Raw genomic sequence first — 16,782 nt, forward strand, 5'->3', positions numbered from 1 at the left:
TGTGGGTCCCTCTACCTCTGTCTTTCCATAAACACAGCCTGAATTGGTGACCATGTCTATCAGATTAAAGCCTATACATTTTAAAAATTATTTATTTATTTATTTAGCTGCTCCAGGTCTTAGTTGCAGCATGCAGGACTCTTTGTTGTGGCATGGGGGATATTTTAGTTGCAGTATGCAGGCTCTTAGTTGTGGCATGCGGGATCTAGTTCCCTGACCAGGGATCTAACCCAGGTCCCCTGCATTGGGAGCATGGAGTCTTAACCACTGCACCACCAGGGAAGTCCCCAAAGCCTATACATTTCTTCTAAAATATTTTCTTTGTCTCTGAAACCAAGTTGACACACCCATGTAAAATGATCCATGATGCCACCTTGGATTTCTGTTAAATAACTTTGTATTAGTTATCTATTGCTGTGTAACAAATTAACCCCCGAATTAGCAGCTTAAAATAACAAACATTCATTATCTCAGAGAGCTAAGGACTGACTTAGCTCAGTGGTCTGGCTCAGGGTCTCCCATAAGTTTTTGGTCAAAGTGTCAGTTGGGGCTACCATCATCTGAAGGCTTGACTGGGGCTGGAGAATCTGTTTCCAAGGTGGCTCACACACAAGGCTAACAAGCTGATGCTGACTGTTGCCAGGGGACCTCAGTTCTTTGCTACATGGGTCTTTACATAGGGCTCCTCCTGACACGGCAGCTAGCTTTCCCCAGAGCAAATGATCTGATAGAAAGACAGACACGAAGAAACCGAGAAAGAAGCTGCAATGTCTTTTATAACCTAATCTCAAAGTGACAAACCATCACTTTTCCTGTACTCTGTTGGTCACACAGACCACCCCTCTGGTACAATGTTGGCAGGGACTCCACAGGGTCTGGAAACCAGGAGCAGGGGTCACTGGAGGCCCTCTTGGAGACTAGTTACCAGAGCCTCCAAGGAGAGCTTCCTCTCCCCAAACTCCACCCAAACCCCAGTGGGGGAGAGGGTGTGCGTGCAAATTCCACTGTGTGAAAACACAAAGGCACACAGCAGTAAATTCACTCTGTCCTGGAAACCCAGTATTTGAACCCCAGAGAACTGCCTTTCCTCAATCCTACTTTAGCATCACACCATAGGCCTGCATAGAAGGAGATCATAGAAGCAGCTCCAATTAAGTCATCAGCGTCTGTTTCACTGTTAGTGTCCTCTCTCTGAGGACCCACAGGAAAAATATCTCTCTGGTCTCAGGGTCAGGAAAAGTTGTGCTTCTCCTGAATAACTACTTTGTTTTTCTCATGTAAAATGTGGAATTTTGTTACCACTCATGTCTCCCTCTTTACTTTGGCTAATGGAAAGCTCGGAGCCAACCGTGTAAGCCTCTGCTGGTGTCCATCTCCTTGAGCTAATGTCACCCTGGAATTATCTCTTCTACTTGTTGTATATCCCCTCCAATCCCTTCTTTTTTTCTTTTTTTTTTTTTTTGCCACGCCACGTGGCTTGCAGGATCTTAGTTCCCTGACCAGGGATTGAACATGGCCCTGGCAGTGAAAGCGCTGAGTCCTAACCACTGGACCACCAAGGAATTCCTTCCAATCCCTTCAACTTTTCATTTTATCCTTTTGTATGTTTTGCACTTTTATAATTCCTCTCAAAGCTTTTGTGGATTGGAGTATAAATACACTGATAAAGTTTGTGTCCAAACACTGATGACTTGCACACGTTTGCCATCTAGTGGTGACAGTGGTAACTGCCAGAAGAGAAACCTCCCTGATTTTTCAGATTTGTTTTTTCAGGGAAGTGGTGGTGTGGGAGTGTGGAACAGGAGGGAGACCAGAACCGCTCTCTGTGCTTTGTCAGAGAATTGAGACTGTGCTGGGGATTAAAGAGACTACAGGCAGGGCAAAGGAGCAGGTGATTCAATGTCTAGAATCTGACATGATTTATTGGAATCTAAAGAAGCCAAAATATAGCGAAGATCCAGCAAATGAGGAAGGCACTGGCAGTGGAGTTGTTAAGTGAAAGGTGTTAGAAAAACTGAACAATGAAAATAGACCTGATTCAGGCAGAAGATCACTTGAAAGGTACTTAATGTAGGTTGACTGCAGATGCGACCAGCCATTTTTTAAGCATTCACATTAACCATAGGAAGAAGCTTAGAGTCTAATGTTTTCGTTTTACTCAGGAGAAAACTGGGACCCAGAGGCACGGAACACCTTGTCCAAGGTCATACAGCCTGTTACTCACAGGTCCAGGATGACCCTGAGACCAGTCCTCTTCTGCCAGTACCACACTGCCTTTAATCATATGTAACAGGTGTTCATTTGGGCTTTCATTTTGCACACAGGATTTTAAAATAAAAAATTGGACTGTCACCAAAAGTTGCTGGATCCAGCAGGTTTCCAAGGAATTATTACTCACTGGTTTTGCAGCTGCCCCGTGGCACACCCACAAAGGGTCAGGATGAAGGCGGTTATGAAACACTGGCTTCACCAACCTTCACTAGATGGCTCATGCCATTAGTCCACAATGATGGGGAGGGATTCTAGAAGCCAGTCGCAGTAGCTGAGAGAGCTCCAGCCTGGGGAAGAGAAGATAAGTTCATTCAGCCACAGTGTTAACCTAGCATCTTCTCTGCGCCAGGCTCCAGGAAGGATGCTGAGGTGGCAAAATCAGCAAGGCACTAGCCATATCCAGGAGCCATACACATTCCATTTGTCTGTACCCTGATGTGTGTTCCTGGGCACAGCTTGAGCTGCAGCTAAGGGATAGCTTGGATCTTGAGGGCCCTTTAAGACTTAGCCCAGGGGTCCGTAGTCTGAGGCTGAGCTGTCTTGGAAACAGCCTAGAGTCAGGGGACCACTGGGAGGACAGGAGCTACTATCTAAGCAGAACTTGAGACATTACCATATCAGACAGTGTAGATATAGAAGAGTTTCATCATCTCAGAGAGTTCTACTGGACAGCACTGGCCAAGAGCACCCTTTCCTGGATTTTCTGCATCTTACCAGTTCTTCCAGGCCCTTTAGATACTGACATAAGCAAGAGAGTGATATGAGTCACTGGTTTCTGGAAGGGGCAGAGCTCCATGGCTGTTCCAGATCTGATATCCTCAGAGGTACAAATGACCCATCTGAGACAGAGGGCACTTGGAGGTCAGCTCTTTAAACTTTTCAGACTTCTATGCCCATAAAAGGTGCCAAAATAGGGGCCGGGGAGTAGAGGGGGTATTAGGGGTCTCAATTTTTGAGGTCAGAAAGACCTAGGTTCCTATCCTCTCAGGTTTGAGACAAGAATTAGAGTTACAGTAAGTCCCCTACATACGAACGAGTTCCATTCTCAGAGGGCGTTCGTAAGTCCAATTTGTTTGTAAGTCCAACAAAGTTAGCCTAGGTACCCAACTAACACAATCGGCTATATAGTACTGCACTGTAATAGGTTTATAATACTCTTCACACAAATAATACACGAAAAACAAAGAAAAATAAAGAAAACATGTTTAATCTTGCAGTACAGTATCTTGAAAAGTACAGTACAGTACCAGCTACATCACCGCCGCTTTTACACTTGCTTCCGGACATCCTGGGCTTTATATAAAGATATTGTACTACTGTACTTTATACAGTACTGTACAGTGAAGTACACAAAAGCATAACCACTTGTAGAGGATGCACGCATGTGACAACGTACACCAGACACGTGACTAACTTATGTGAACTGACATGCGAATGCAGGTTCACATCTTTGAAAGTTCGCAACTTGAAGGTTCGTATGTAGTAGATTTATTGTAGTTCCAATTGTACGGAGTTCTGACTACACTACTAGCTGTATAGTCTGGGCAGGTCCACAACCTTTATCCACCACACTCTCAGATTTCCCCTCCGTAAAATGCAAATACCCCTGCAGCTGGGCAGAACGAATATCCTCAAGTGCAGAAACAGTAAGCCTAGGGGAGAGTCCTGGTGGCCCGAACAAGAACCACCTACCGCTGAGAAAAGCGGGAAGAACAGCGGAGCTCCCTGAGGGCGAAGGTCACTGCCAGATGCAAGTCCCAACATAAAACAGATCCCCCTACATGCGCAGCGCCATGATTCTTTGCACCCTTGTAAAGTGTCCGGTGAGCAGCAAGAGCTGGGGCTAACTTAGGGCCGTTATCATCTGCTTCTTTTGAAGTAGAGCCCCTCATTTCTCAGAAGATCTCACAAAAATTTGCTTAATAGAAATCTAAGCTTGGAGAATTCTCAGGACTACAGTGTACCCACTAGTCCCCTCCTCACCCGCGACTCCCAGGGCCCAGGAGAGACGCCAGCCCCGGCAGGACCCGGAGACCTTCAAGTTACTACACTTCCCAGAGGCCTCTGCGCAAAGAGAGGGGCCGGCAAGCGGCTCGCTTCCCCCGCCTCCACAGTGCGGGATGTTTTAATCCCAGAGGTTTCGCCCTCCTGGCGCTCGCCGAGGTCCCCACGGACCCGGAACAGCTCCCATCTAATCAGCCGGGAAGAAATAAGCGCAGCAAGACACTCTAGGAAAGGTAGTTTCCAAAAATATTTCTGGGAAACGGAGGGAGACAGCGAGGCTTGCCAGCCAATTAAGAGCCGGGCTCGGGGCTTGTCACGTGACTCGCGCGGTCAGCTGTTTTGGGGCCTTGGCTTGGCTGCGGGAGCGGGTGTCCAGAGCTGTGGGCAAAGCTACTGCCGCCGCCTGGACTGGCCTCCTCAGCCCCTGAGCCGTCCCCGCTGGCCAATCACAGCGCTGACCGCATATTTGCATATATTTGAACTTGGCGCTGGAGGACCTTGCAGTGCTCATCACCTGCCTTGGCCTCTGCAGCAGCCACACTGAGGCACTGGAGTTGCTTCAAAGCTTTATTGGATAAACCATTCATCAGCTGTTGGGTTCGCCTCATCTTTGGGGACCTTTTCTACTCTCTGTTCTCATTCGGCCACTGTGTCTTCACCCATGACCTTGTCGCCTCAGAAATTTAAGTCCTGGGACCCGTCTATTTCCCGTTATCGGCCGCCTCCAGTTTCATTTCTTTCCCTACCCAGCCTAAATCCTCAGAATCCTGTCCTGCTTCGTGTGCTTCTGTAACAACCCCAGACTGTCGATTAATACGGTTAATCGCCTGCTTTGGGTTTGCTAGGTGCTTCTGGAGGGGGAAAGATACAACACCAACTTAACAGGTTGGTGCCACTGGGATCAAGATCTCAGATGTCAGCTAAACCCTAAGCTCCGTGGGATTGGGACAGCACTGGGAGGCCAAAAAAATAGAGGCGGAGAGTTTGCTGCTGAGACCTCTGGTGGGAGTACAAGGCTTTGCAAGGGCTATTTTTGTCGCATTCCACCTCATGTTTGTCCTATTAGAGCCTGAGAATGAAATGTAGAGCAAAGCAAAATATTAGTGATGAGAATATTCTAGAATGGCACGTTGGTGAGAAAGTATCAATAGAAGATCCTGTAAAGACTCAAACGAATGTTAAGTAACGTGAAGAATGAAATGAGAAATAGCAAGAAAGCATGCAAAGATGCTAAATTGGTATAGTTAAAAGTTTTAAATAAACTCAGAGAGCAAGATAAAGTCCTTTAAAAAGCATTATGATGGAAAGAGATTGCATGTTTCTGATGGCCAGCCTTCCAGAAAGATTAAAAGATTATATCCAAAAATTCCTTTGAGAAGTGGCAGGTGTAAGAGGATCCTGGAAATCAGTAAGTAACCTGGCTTCAAAAATGTAATTTTTAAAAAGGAGGTTTTTCGTGAGGGGAAAAGGAGATCCAAAACAGATATGTCTGGACATATCAGAGGCTCCTACTGTGTTGTATCTTAGAAGCAGAATCCCAAGTAGGCTGGGCTCCTGCTGTCATAAAGGCCATTAAGCAGGCTTTGGAGCCCCAGGGGGAGACCACACACGGCCTGAAACTTCTCAGAAAGTGTGCTGTCAAGCACTGGAGAGGAGATTTAGTTTGATTTTGTTCTCTTACAATGATTATGTGTTATTAATTTATATCTTTCTGTTCCTCTATAGCATAGGGTCCATTTGTTGTGTAAAAAATCCGTGAAATACCTTAAACGCTATCTAGTGTTTTCACATACCACATTGTATTTGATAAAGAAAAGCAGCAAACTTGTCTGTTAACAGTTAACTGGAAAGAGTATTGCTTTGAAAGCAATCCAATTTATTACACATCTGTATATCAACCTTGCCACCTGATTCTAAATTTAAATACTTGCTGTTGGGGACTTCCCTGGTGGTCCAGTGGGTAAGGCTCTGCGCTCCCAATGCAGGGGGCCCAGGTTCGATCCCTGGTGGGGGAACTAGATCCCTTAGTTGCATGCCTCAACTAAGAGTCCACATGTCGCAACTAAGAAGTCCGCATGCCTCAACTAAAGATCCTGCATGCCGCAACTGAGACCCGGCGCAGCCAAAATAATAAATAAAATTTTTTAAAAATAAGTAAATAAATACTTGCTGTTTACCAACAGGAAATTACAGCTACATTTACATGTGTCTGTGGGGGATATGCCTGCAGAGAATAACCACATCTTTATATGCAAAGCAAATATCCGGAACCAAACAAAACAATTCTGGAATCCCAGGCTGGACATTAATATTTTAGGAGTAGAGCACAAGATCTCCAATAAGCAAGAAAACCTAAACGTTGTAGAAAAAGAAATCACATAGATATCAATTTTCCTTAAGGTAGAGTGATTCATCTCAGATTGTTTGTTCAGGACCAGTTTGGTTGGTTGTTTTCAATTCTTTGCACACCAATACTTTTGTAAGTAAGAGTTTATTTCTAGAAAAAATGAAATTATAATGAATTATAAAATACAAAATAGTGGCCCCATTTTTTAATGATTAGAGTCAACATACATAAAATCACTCTAAATTTGCTATAAGGGAATTCCCTGGCGGTCCAGTGGTTAGGACTCCACACTCTCACTGCCGAGAGCCTGGGTTCAATCCCTGGTCGGAGATCTAAGATCCCACATCCCAGAAGCCATTTGGTGCAGCAAAAAAAAAAAAAGAAAGAAAGAAAAAAATTGCTATAAAAGTTTTGAAACAGTCTCAATTCTATATTTAATTCATGGAAGACCAGATAATCAACCCCCCTTATCCAAGGACTATATTTTATATAGCACTGAGATAAAGCATCTAAAAATGGAGATCTTTCAAAATCATATCACTCTCTGGCTCAAACTTCCATTATTTTTATAAGACTGACTTTTATTGTCAGTATATGAATATACCACAATTTATTTACCCATTGTCCTGTTGACAGACATTTGAATTGTTTCCCATTTTTTATTATTACAAACAATGTTGCAATGAACATTTTTGTAAATGCCTCCTAATGCACAAGTGCAAGAACCTAGGGTATAAACTCATGTTATCCTATGTGATTCATATACCCATGAGTGAAATTGCTGGGTTGAACAATGTATGCATTTTCACTTTTAGATATTGCCTACTTGGTCTCCAAAGTGCTTGTACCAATTTACGTTTACTTCAGCATCGTGGAAGAGTTCCCAATTCTTCGTTTCATCACAAACATTTAAAATTGTCAGACTTTTTAATTATCCCAACCTACTGGATATGAAATAGTACTTCATGTGGTTTAGTTTGCATTTCCCTAGTTAATAATGAGGTTGAACATCTTTTCATACATTTATTAGCCATTCTGGCTTCTTTTTCTATGATTTACCTCTTTACCTTTTATTCATTTTTTTATTGAGTATTCTTAATTTTTGATTTATAACTTATTTATATATTCTGGATTTGAATCCTTGGTCAATGATGTATGTTGCAAATATTTTTTCAGTCTGCAGTTTGTCCTTTCGTATTTTTAGTGATGTCGTTTGATACTCAGGCATTTTTTTTATTTTAATGATGTTGACTTTATCAGCTTTTTTCTTTATGGTTGTGCTTTTTGTAATTTATTAAATCTTTGCTCTAAACAAAGATCATAATACATGCTCTCCTATTTTCTTCTAAAAGTTTTCTCTTCCTCCTGGGTTCTTGAATTCCACTTGGATTTTTGTATTTGGTCCAAGAAAGTGTTTCAGTTTTATTCTTTCCTATATGAATAACCAATTACTCATCTTCATTTTTGGAAAAATCTGTCCCTTCTCCACTGATCTGCAAAGCCACTTTGTTAAAGATGTCAGATGTCCCTCTATGGCTGTGTTTCTGGGCTCTGTATTCTGTTCCAGTGGTGTAGATATCTACCCCTGATCCATTGTCACAATGTCTTAATTACCATACTTTATGGTAATTACTTATTTATTATAAAATATTTATTATAAAATAAATATTTATTGTAAGATAAGTCTTGTTGTGTGCTAGAGTGAGTCCATCATCCTCTGCTTCTTTCTCATGTGTGTCTTACCTGTTTTTGTACATTGCCATTTACATTTTAGAATTGGCTTGTTGAGTTGCCAAAGAAACACGTCACGATTTTTATTATAATTGCAATAAAATCTATATATTCCCTTGGGGAATCTTTATGATACTAAGCGTTTCTGTCCAGGTTCACAATATGTTTTTCTCTTTATTTAGGTCATCTTTAAGATTTTTCTATCTTTTTAAAAATAATTCTTAATAAAGGTTTTAAACATCTTTTGTTAGATATATTGAAAAGTACTTTACAGTTTTTTAATGCTGTAAATAACATCTTTTTTTAAATTATATTTTCCACATCTTTGTGTCTGAATTTTAGGAAAACAATTGAATCACCTTGCTAAACTCTCATAGTTTTTCTAATAATCTGTTTGTAAATTATCTTGGCTTTTTCTATGTAGACAATCATGTAACCTGTGAATGATTGCATGAGAATGATGTGCAGTAGACTGAGTACCCACATCCTAGATGCCTGCATCACAGTCTCCTAAACCTGTGACTATGTTGTCTTACGTGACAAAATGGACTTTGTAGATGTGACGAAATTAAGGGTCTTGAGATGGGGAGATTTTTCTGGATTATCATAAAGTTCCTTTTAAGAGGCAGACAGAATTTGTCATAGACTGTGAAGGCTATGTGATGACAGAGGCAGAGAGAGATGATGTGATTATGGAAGCAAGGGTTGGAGTGATGTGCTTTCGTGATGGCAGAAGGGGCCACAAGCCAAGGAACACAAGCTGTCTTTAGAAGCCAGAAAAGACAAGAAAACAGATCCTTCCCAAGAGCCTCTAGAAGGAACAAGCCCTGCCGACACCTCAGTCCCATAAGACTAATTTCAGACCTCCAGAAGTGTAAGAGAATAAATTTGTGTTGTTTTAAACCACTAAATTTGTGATAATTTGTTATAGCAGCAATAAGAAACTAACACAGGATGCGTGGAAGATACACTTTTTGATACTTGTCTTGTCTGAACTTGTCTTAATTCTTCTTTCTAATTTTTGAGTTTGGCTCTAGAATTCTAGGCTGGAGTCTTGTTCCCTCAGAACAAGATAGGGTTTTTTTCTCCCGTTATGATCTTTATATCATTTCTTTTTCTTGTCTTACTGTACTGGCCAGACTGTCCAAATGCAATGTTGAATAGAAAGATTTTATAGGACACCCTTGTTATCTTCCTGATTTTTTTAAGATTATATCCTGATTTTTTAATTCAAATGTATTTGACGTATAATATTGTATAAGTTTAAGATGTACAATGTGTTGATTTGATAAGTCACCTTCCTGATTTTAAAGGGAATGTGTCTAATACTTCACCATTTAAGTATTTTATATGTATAAATTATTGGTAGAAAATTTTCATCAAGTTAAAGAAATTTCTTCTCCTAGTTGGCTAAGATTATTTTTAGCATAAACGGGTGCTGAATTTTATCAAATGCCTTTTCTGTGCCTATCAAGATAATCATGTAGATTTTCTCCTTTAAGCTATTGTTGTGATGATTTATAGTAATACTTTTTTTTTAAGTTGGACCAACTTTGCATTAATGAGGTAAGAACAGCTTGCTTCTGCTGTATTCACCTTGCTAAATATTAATTCAAAATTTCACATCTATGTTTATGAGTCAACCTGGCTATAAATTCCTATCTTCGGCTGTCCTACTCTTGTTTTGGTTCAGGGTTTGATAGCCTCACAGATTGAGTTGGGGAGTGTTCCCTATCCTACTATTTTGGTTGATTCTTTTCATTTTAGAACTTAAGCATTTACTTACAACTACAGAAGATACAGATTTGATTCTCTTAAATTCCACGCACTCTTACCCACAAACATACTTTCAATGCCTTCATTCTTCCTATATAGTTGTTTTGTAATTTTTGGTTCCATCAATATTCAGGATTATGTAAATATTATATACTCATGAGCCACATTGTATATTACATTTACATACCCTATCCTGTACAACTTTTGGTTTTCCTTGGAGTATATAAGTGGAATCTTGGTTGGTTGGTTGGTTGGTTTTGGCTTAGTTTTCTATGTGCCAATCAGTAATTCTTCCTGAAGCTGTTGCACAAAACTGTAAATCTCCTCTCCATTCACTTAAATATTAGGCAACGGTCAGTTGTATGTTTTTCATGGAGAAATCTCTCCTGGAGTTTTCTTGTTCTCTTGCTCCAAACTGGATTGTGCTGTGCCTGCTTCCTGCTGTTTTGGGGAAATTTCCCTCAACTAGCATCCTTTTTATTCCTTTTGTCTCTTTTCTGTCTTGGAATCCCTGTGTCCTGGTTTCCATGGTTTCCTCTTTCTTGATTTACTGGCTCATTTTTGGTGGAGCACAATTCTCTCATTTTGAGAAGGGATACACAGAAAATAAATTTTTTAAGGCCTCACTTGTTTGAGTTTATCTTAATTCTGTTCTCTCATTTGCTACTTTCATGGGCCTAGAATTCTAGATAGGAATCTTGTTCCGTCAGAATCTAGGTTTGTTGTCTTCTAATTTCAGTCTTACTGATGAGAGGACCAACACTGTAGTGATTCTCAGTTTTTTAATATGAGTTGTTTTTCCTCTCTTATTGCTTGTATGATATCTCTGATGTTCTGAAATTTCGTAAAGATGTACTTTGGTGTAGGGTTTTTTCTCCCCCATTGCATTGGACATTAAGGCTCTATTAATCTAGAAACTCATATCCCCAATTCAGAGAAATTTTCTCATAGTGTTTGTGTGTGAGAGAGAGAGACAGGCGGTCAGAGAAAGAGAGAGAAAGGGAAAATTTGACATATACTGGGTTGACCAAAAATTCGTTCAGGTTTTCTGTTAACATCTTACAGAAAACCCGAACGAACTTTTTGGCCAGCCCAATATATAAGAATATGAGTAATATTAGTTATGAAGCATCGTAGTAAAATAAACACCCATGAACCCACCACCCAACTTAGGAACTAGGATATTATCAATACCTGGAATTTCCCTATGTGCCCTTTTTTTTTTTTTTTTTAATATTTATGGCTGTGTTGGGTCTTAGTTGCGGCACGCAGGATCTTCGTTATGGCACGTGGGATCCTCTGCTGTGGCGCGCGGGCTCCTCATTGTGGTGCACAGGCTTCTCTCTAGTTGTGGCGAGTGGGCTCCAGAGCATGTGGGCTCTGTAGTTGTGGCATGTGGGCTCTCTGGTTGTGGCCCACGTGTTCAGGAGTTGTGGCGCACGGGCTTAGTTGCCCTGCGTCATGTGGGATCTTAGTTCCCTAACCAGGGCTCGAACCCGCATCCCCTGCATTGGAAGGCGGATTCTTAACCACTGGACCACCAGGGAAGTCCCCCTATGTGCTCTTTTCTGATCCCATGCCCTGACTTCCAGGGCCACCCCTCATGCCCTAACACTCCACCAGCCACATAACCACTCTCATGACTTTTCTCCTAATTCACTTGCTTTTCTTTATTGTTTTACTCTTCATGTATGTGTCGCTAAACTGTACCTTGTTGACTGTTGCTTGCTTCTGAACATCGTAGAAATGGCATCACACACAAGCAGCACTCCTCTGTGGCTTGCATCTCCTTCCACGTTGTTCCTAAGAGTCATCTACGCACATAGCTATAGTTTAGTATCGTTTCATTGCCGTGTAGCATTCCATTGTATGGAGATAGTACAATTTATTTAACTATTCTCCCAAGGACGGGCATTAAGTTATTTCCTTTTTTTTTTCCCTATCATGTCTACTAGTCTGGTCATCTCCTTCCCTCATTTTCTCTCTTCTCTGAAACTTACATCAGTCAATTGTTGAATCTTCTGGGCTAAGCCTTGAATTTTCTTAGCTCGTCTGTCCTGTTTGCTCTTTCTTTGTAGTTTTTTTCTACTCTCAGAATTTCTCACATTATGCTCTAAATCATCTATTGGCTTTTTTTATTTCTGCTAAGATGTTTTGAATTTTTTAAAGCTCTTATTCTCTCTAAGTTCCTTTTCTTTGTTTACTCCTATCTGTTTGTAGTATTCATAGATACAAATGTCATGGAAGGGGAAATTTCCCCCTTTCCCCTCTTGAGTTCTTTTGGCTGCTCTAATAGTTAAATTGACACAAGACAGATTAACAGGAGAAAAAAAAATTAATTTGTGATCACAGAGGTCTCATAGAAATGGGACCCTCAAAGTGACCAAAGCAGACGGTTTATGTATCAGTTTTAGACAAAGAAATGCATAATTATTTGTGAGGATTTCATAAATCAGCAGGGCTTGTGCTTAAGGTAACAGACTAAAGAATAAATAATGAAGTTTGTTTATAGTTTTCTTCGCCTTAAATTCCCTCATTCTGGTGATAAGGTTGCTTTCCTCCTGGTTTGGAAAGATACTTTCATATGGGAGAATTATTTCCCACTTTCAGGGAGTTAGAGTGGGTTTTTCTATATAAATCATTTTTTTACCAGCTGTTTCTCAAGTAACCTTAATTGAAAATAATCAATATGCCATGGAGACATATTTTGAGGCAGCCTGCCCTGGGTCCCAAAACAAACAAGGCTTAGAATTTTCTTGCAATTTTCTTTTGCTTTCTGCATTCCCTGTTTCCTCCTAGGGTGGTTGGTTGAGTGATTAACGGATTTATGTCTCTATCTTTCATGTTAGAAACTCCCCTTTCATGTCAAGGGATGCTTAGCTGTTGTCTCTGACATGAGTAAAGGCACCAAAATGCCGATTTTGAGTCCTGGGTGCATGGGTGGGGCTTGTCTGCACGTGGGCTTCACAGTAGGCTGATCAGTTGGGCACTCGGGCTATTTCACCCGGGAAACACCAAATGCTAATAGGTCTTTTCTCTTGGCCTAGTCTATTTCCGAAGAGAGGAATCTTCCATTCTTCCTCCCAGAGGATGTAAGCTGATCTACCATCATTCTGGCTGCTGGGCAGGGAAAGTGAGCGAGTCATTCGCCACCCACCTCCAGGTAGGCTTTCACTGAATGCCCATTTTTAGTACAGTTCCCTGTTCTCAACTGTGCCTCGTGTCTCCGAGTCCAGTACCTCTTAGTTTGACTTGCCCATCGTCTTCCACTGCAGGGGAGGGCAGTTGTCTGGTTGTGTGGGGCGGGAGTGGAGGTCTGGGGTTCTCCCTGTTCCTCAAACAGATGCACAGCCAAGACGCACTTCCTATTTTCAGTCCTACCCCTCCTCCCCATCTTCAGGGCTGTTGCAGTTGGAGTCCTGTGGCAAAGAGTCCGCCTGTTGCTTCTTACTGTGCCCGACCTCCCTTCTCAGGGTTAGATGTCAGCCTTCTCTGCTCTCCTAAATCAGCTACCACTGACTTTTCAGCTTTTCTTGTCATCTGTTCTCTGTTCCTGCATCCTCTCCAACTCTCTTGGTCCTTGTGGATATATGCTTTTTCCCCTGTTAATTTCTCTACTGTCATTCTGAGGCTTTGGGGACAAGGTGGAAAGAAATGCACGTGTTTTCAGCGTCACTGCCCCCACAACGCACAGGCGCTGGAATGTGGAAAGTCCCAGAGAGGAGGAGCAGAGGAAACTGCAAGAAGTCTGCAGCAGCCTCCGGGTCTCAGAGCCTTGCCATGGCTGGCCAGATGCCTGGCACGGCATCCAGTTCTGTGGTGAGCAGAGAGGAGTTCTCTGCGCGTGTGTTCAGAACAGTGACACTCGTGCGGAGAACAGCAGAGGAGGGTGCTGTTGAAATGAGGAAAGGGAGTCAGGCTCGGCTGGAGCAAGCGAAAGTCTACTGGAAAAGCACTGATGGCCAGGATCCAGCTGCATCTCACCCACCCCATTCCCCCTGTTAGGAGAGTTAATCCCAGGGGAGGCAACGTTGCGCACTCTTGAGGGACAGCCCAGGGTCGCAGAGGTCACCAGCAGTCCCTCAGACTCAAGGGGTCCATGTGGCTATGACTCCAGTCCCTGAGGGTAACTTCATGAAGTGGGGAAAACAGCAGATTTCTCATCCTCTGTCAGAGGGCCGTCCCCAAAAGCCAGGACTTGGGCAACAACAACACCGGCTACCTTGCTTCCAGCATGGGGTAGATAGCCACAGACAGGAGAGCTGTGTCTCAAACACGATGCTAACTTGCCCTTGGCATCTAGCAAACCAAAGTCAGGTGGGGCAGGTTCTGAAAGGGAACAGAGCAGTAGTCGTCTGTGCAGCCAGGGCTCCATGACCTGGGGTGGGGACTTTATTTCCCCCTCTAGGAGGGGAGCTGAGTAGTTCCACGTGCAGGTTCTGAGGGGCTGATCCCAGGACTTGGTGTGAGTGCTCACCCCTTCCTTTCCGACCGTGAACGCCCTGCAGCCCTCCTGAGACGCCAACCCATGCCTGAGAGAGGCTGGAAAATAGGAGAAGGAAGAAGTATGCTCTGGGGTATTTTCAATACCACCAAGCAAGTCTTCCAGCTCTCAGCGGATACCGACTGGGTGTCCGGCAGTTGAACTCAATTCTGACTATCTACCTAGAGTTAGCACCAGATGCCACAGGTTAAGGGCTCAGTCCTGCAAGACTGCCCCAAATTCAGATGTGATGCCAAAATTCGGCCTCTGTACACCAGTACTGAGTTCAATCTCGGAGACAGAGTTTTGAATGAAGTAGGAAAGAATAGCTTTATTGCTTTGTCAGGCAAAGGGGGCCACAGTGGGCTAATATCCTCAAAACTGTGTGCTCTGACCTGGAGAGGGTAGTGAGGAGTTTTATCATAATGGTTGAAAGAGGAGGGCATGATCAGCTCATGGACATTCTTCTGATTGGTTGGTGGTGAGGTAATCGGGAGTCATCATCATCAACCTTCTGGTTCCAGCTGGTCTGGAGTCTACCTGCTTGTGGGCAGCATACAGTTAACTTCTTTCACCTGGTGGGGCTTTTAGTCTCTGCAAAACAGCTCAAAAATATTGTTATGTGCATCCCTGGAGGGGGAAGCAGGACCCCGCCCCAGGGCTGCACTATGTGCTTTGACTGCTCCTCCCTTGTCTCTACATCCCCTCCCTTCCCTGATTAGGGACTGTTTGAACCTGTCCTTTAGAACTCAGGGAAGGTCATGGAGGCTGAATGAAGCCTATTTCCTACAAACAAAACTCGGGGGACGCAGAAAGGCTTTTGTGCCCAGGAGCCCCACGGGGTCCTTTTCGGTTTCAGATGTAAGTCCAGGTTGTCACCTCTGCTTCTGACCGACCGGCTATAAATTGGTTAGAACAGCTCACAAAGCTCAGGGAAACATTTACTTACATTTACCAGTTTATTAAAAAGGATATCGCAAAGAATACAGATGAGCAGCCCACTGAAGAGGTCCACGGAGGTGAAGTCAGGAAGGGTCCTGAGCTCAGGAGCTTCTGTCTGTGGGTCTAGGGTGCACTGCCCTCCCAGCAAGTGGGTGTGTTCACCAACCCAGAAGCTCATCAAATCTCCTTGTGCAAGAGTTTTTATGGAACTTGATCTGCAGCCCCCAACTCCTTCCCTTAGGTCAGGGGGTGGGGCTGAAATTTCCAATCTTGTCAATCACTCAGTCTTTCTAGTGACCAGCCCCTTCCTGAGGCTATGCAGGCCCCCCCCACCCCGTCATCTCATTAGCATAAACTCAGAAGTCCTAGAGAGGGCTTGTTGTGAATAACAAAAGATACTCCTATCCCTTAGGAAAGTACAGGGGTTTTAGGAGCTCGGCTCCCGGGACCAGGGATGGAAACCAAGTATATTTTTCATTATACCACACATGCCAACACCATATCCTCAGTGACAGCTGCTTCTGCTTTCTAAGGGGTGGCATGACTCCCATCAGTGAGGAAGTTATTCTCTACACGGCAGCCTTTCCCTCTCAGAGGTGGGTAAGGGGGGGGAAGGGAAAGGCTCCGAAGCGAAGCAGATACTATTGGTGCTGTGCCCAGAGCCCCCAGGACTCCTGGACTGTTTTTATGCACACTAGGTCTCCTTGTGATGTCGCTCCCAGCAGCCTGCACCTGATCTCTTGGTAGAGAACCTAGGAATGTGTGTCCCCCCCCCCCAGGACTGACGCCGAATCTGGCCTCTGTACCCCAACACCAAATTAAATCTCAGAGACAGAGTTTTGGGTGAACTAGAAAAGAATAGCTTTATTGCTTTGCCAGGCAAAGGGGCTCACAGCGGACTAATGCCCTCAAAACTGTGTGTCCCAACCCGGGGATTGGGGAGGGGGGAGGGTTGTGAGTTTTATAGTCAAGCGGCGGCGCTGCTGATAAGGATCCAGGTGCATGCAGGACCTGCATTCCTTCAATCTAGGGATCTTCTGGCATCAGGTGGTCTCGTGATCTGTGGTTCTCAAGGTTATTGAACTGTGACCTTCTCTCTGGAACATCTTCCATTTGGTGGGGGGTTTAGTTCTGCAGAAGAGCTCAAAGATATTATGTATATCCCTTGAGGAGGAAGCAGGACCCTACCCCAAGGCTGCACTATTGTTTCTTGACTGCCCCTCCCTTA

General features: G+C 43.4%; 2 long non-coding RNA genes across 2 annotated transcripts in view; one reads left to right on the forward strand and one right to left on the reverse strand.

Moving 5' to 3' along the window:
* Positions 1 to 4,128, reverse strand: part of LOC133103593 (uncharacterized) — a 330,085-nt gene extending 325,957 nt beyond the window's left edge. Inside the window, exons 1-2 of the long non-coding RNA XR_009703328.1 lie at positions 3,964 to 4,128; positions 2,399 to 2,558 (exon numbers count right to left, since the gene is read on the reverse strand). This is a non-coding gene — a long non-coding RNA (uncharacterized LOC133103593). The remainder of the gene's footprint in view (positions 1 to 2,398; positions 2,559 to 3,963) is intronic.
* A 9,052-nt stretch (positions 4,129 to 13,180) lies between these two features.
* Positions 13,181 to 16,782, forward strand: part of LOC133103594 (uncharacterized) — a 49,067-nt gene continuing 45,465 nt past the window's right edge. Inside the window, exon 1 of the long non-coding RNA XR_009703329.1 lies at positions 13,181 to 13,292. This is a non-coding gene — a long non-coding RNA (uncharacterized LOC133103594). The remainder of the gene's footprint in view (positions 13,293 to 16,782) is intronic.

The sequence above is a fragment of the Eubalaena glacialis genome, chromosome 13 (genome assembly GCF_028564815.1).
Source record: "Eubalaena glacialis isolate mEubGla1 chromosome 13, mEubGla1.1.hap2.+ XY, whole genome shotgun sequence".
Classification (NCBI taxonomy): Eukaryota; Metazoa; Chordata; class Mammalia; order Artiodactyla; family Balaenidae; genus Eubalaena; species Eubalaena glacialis.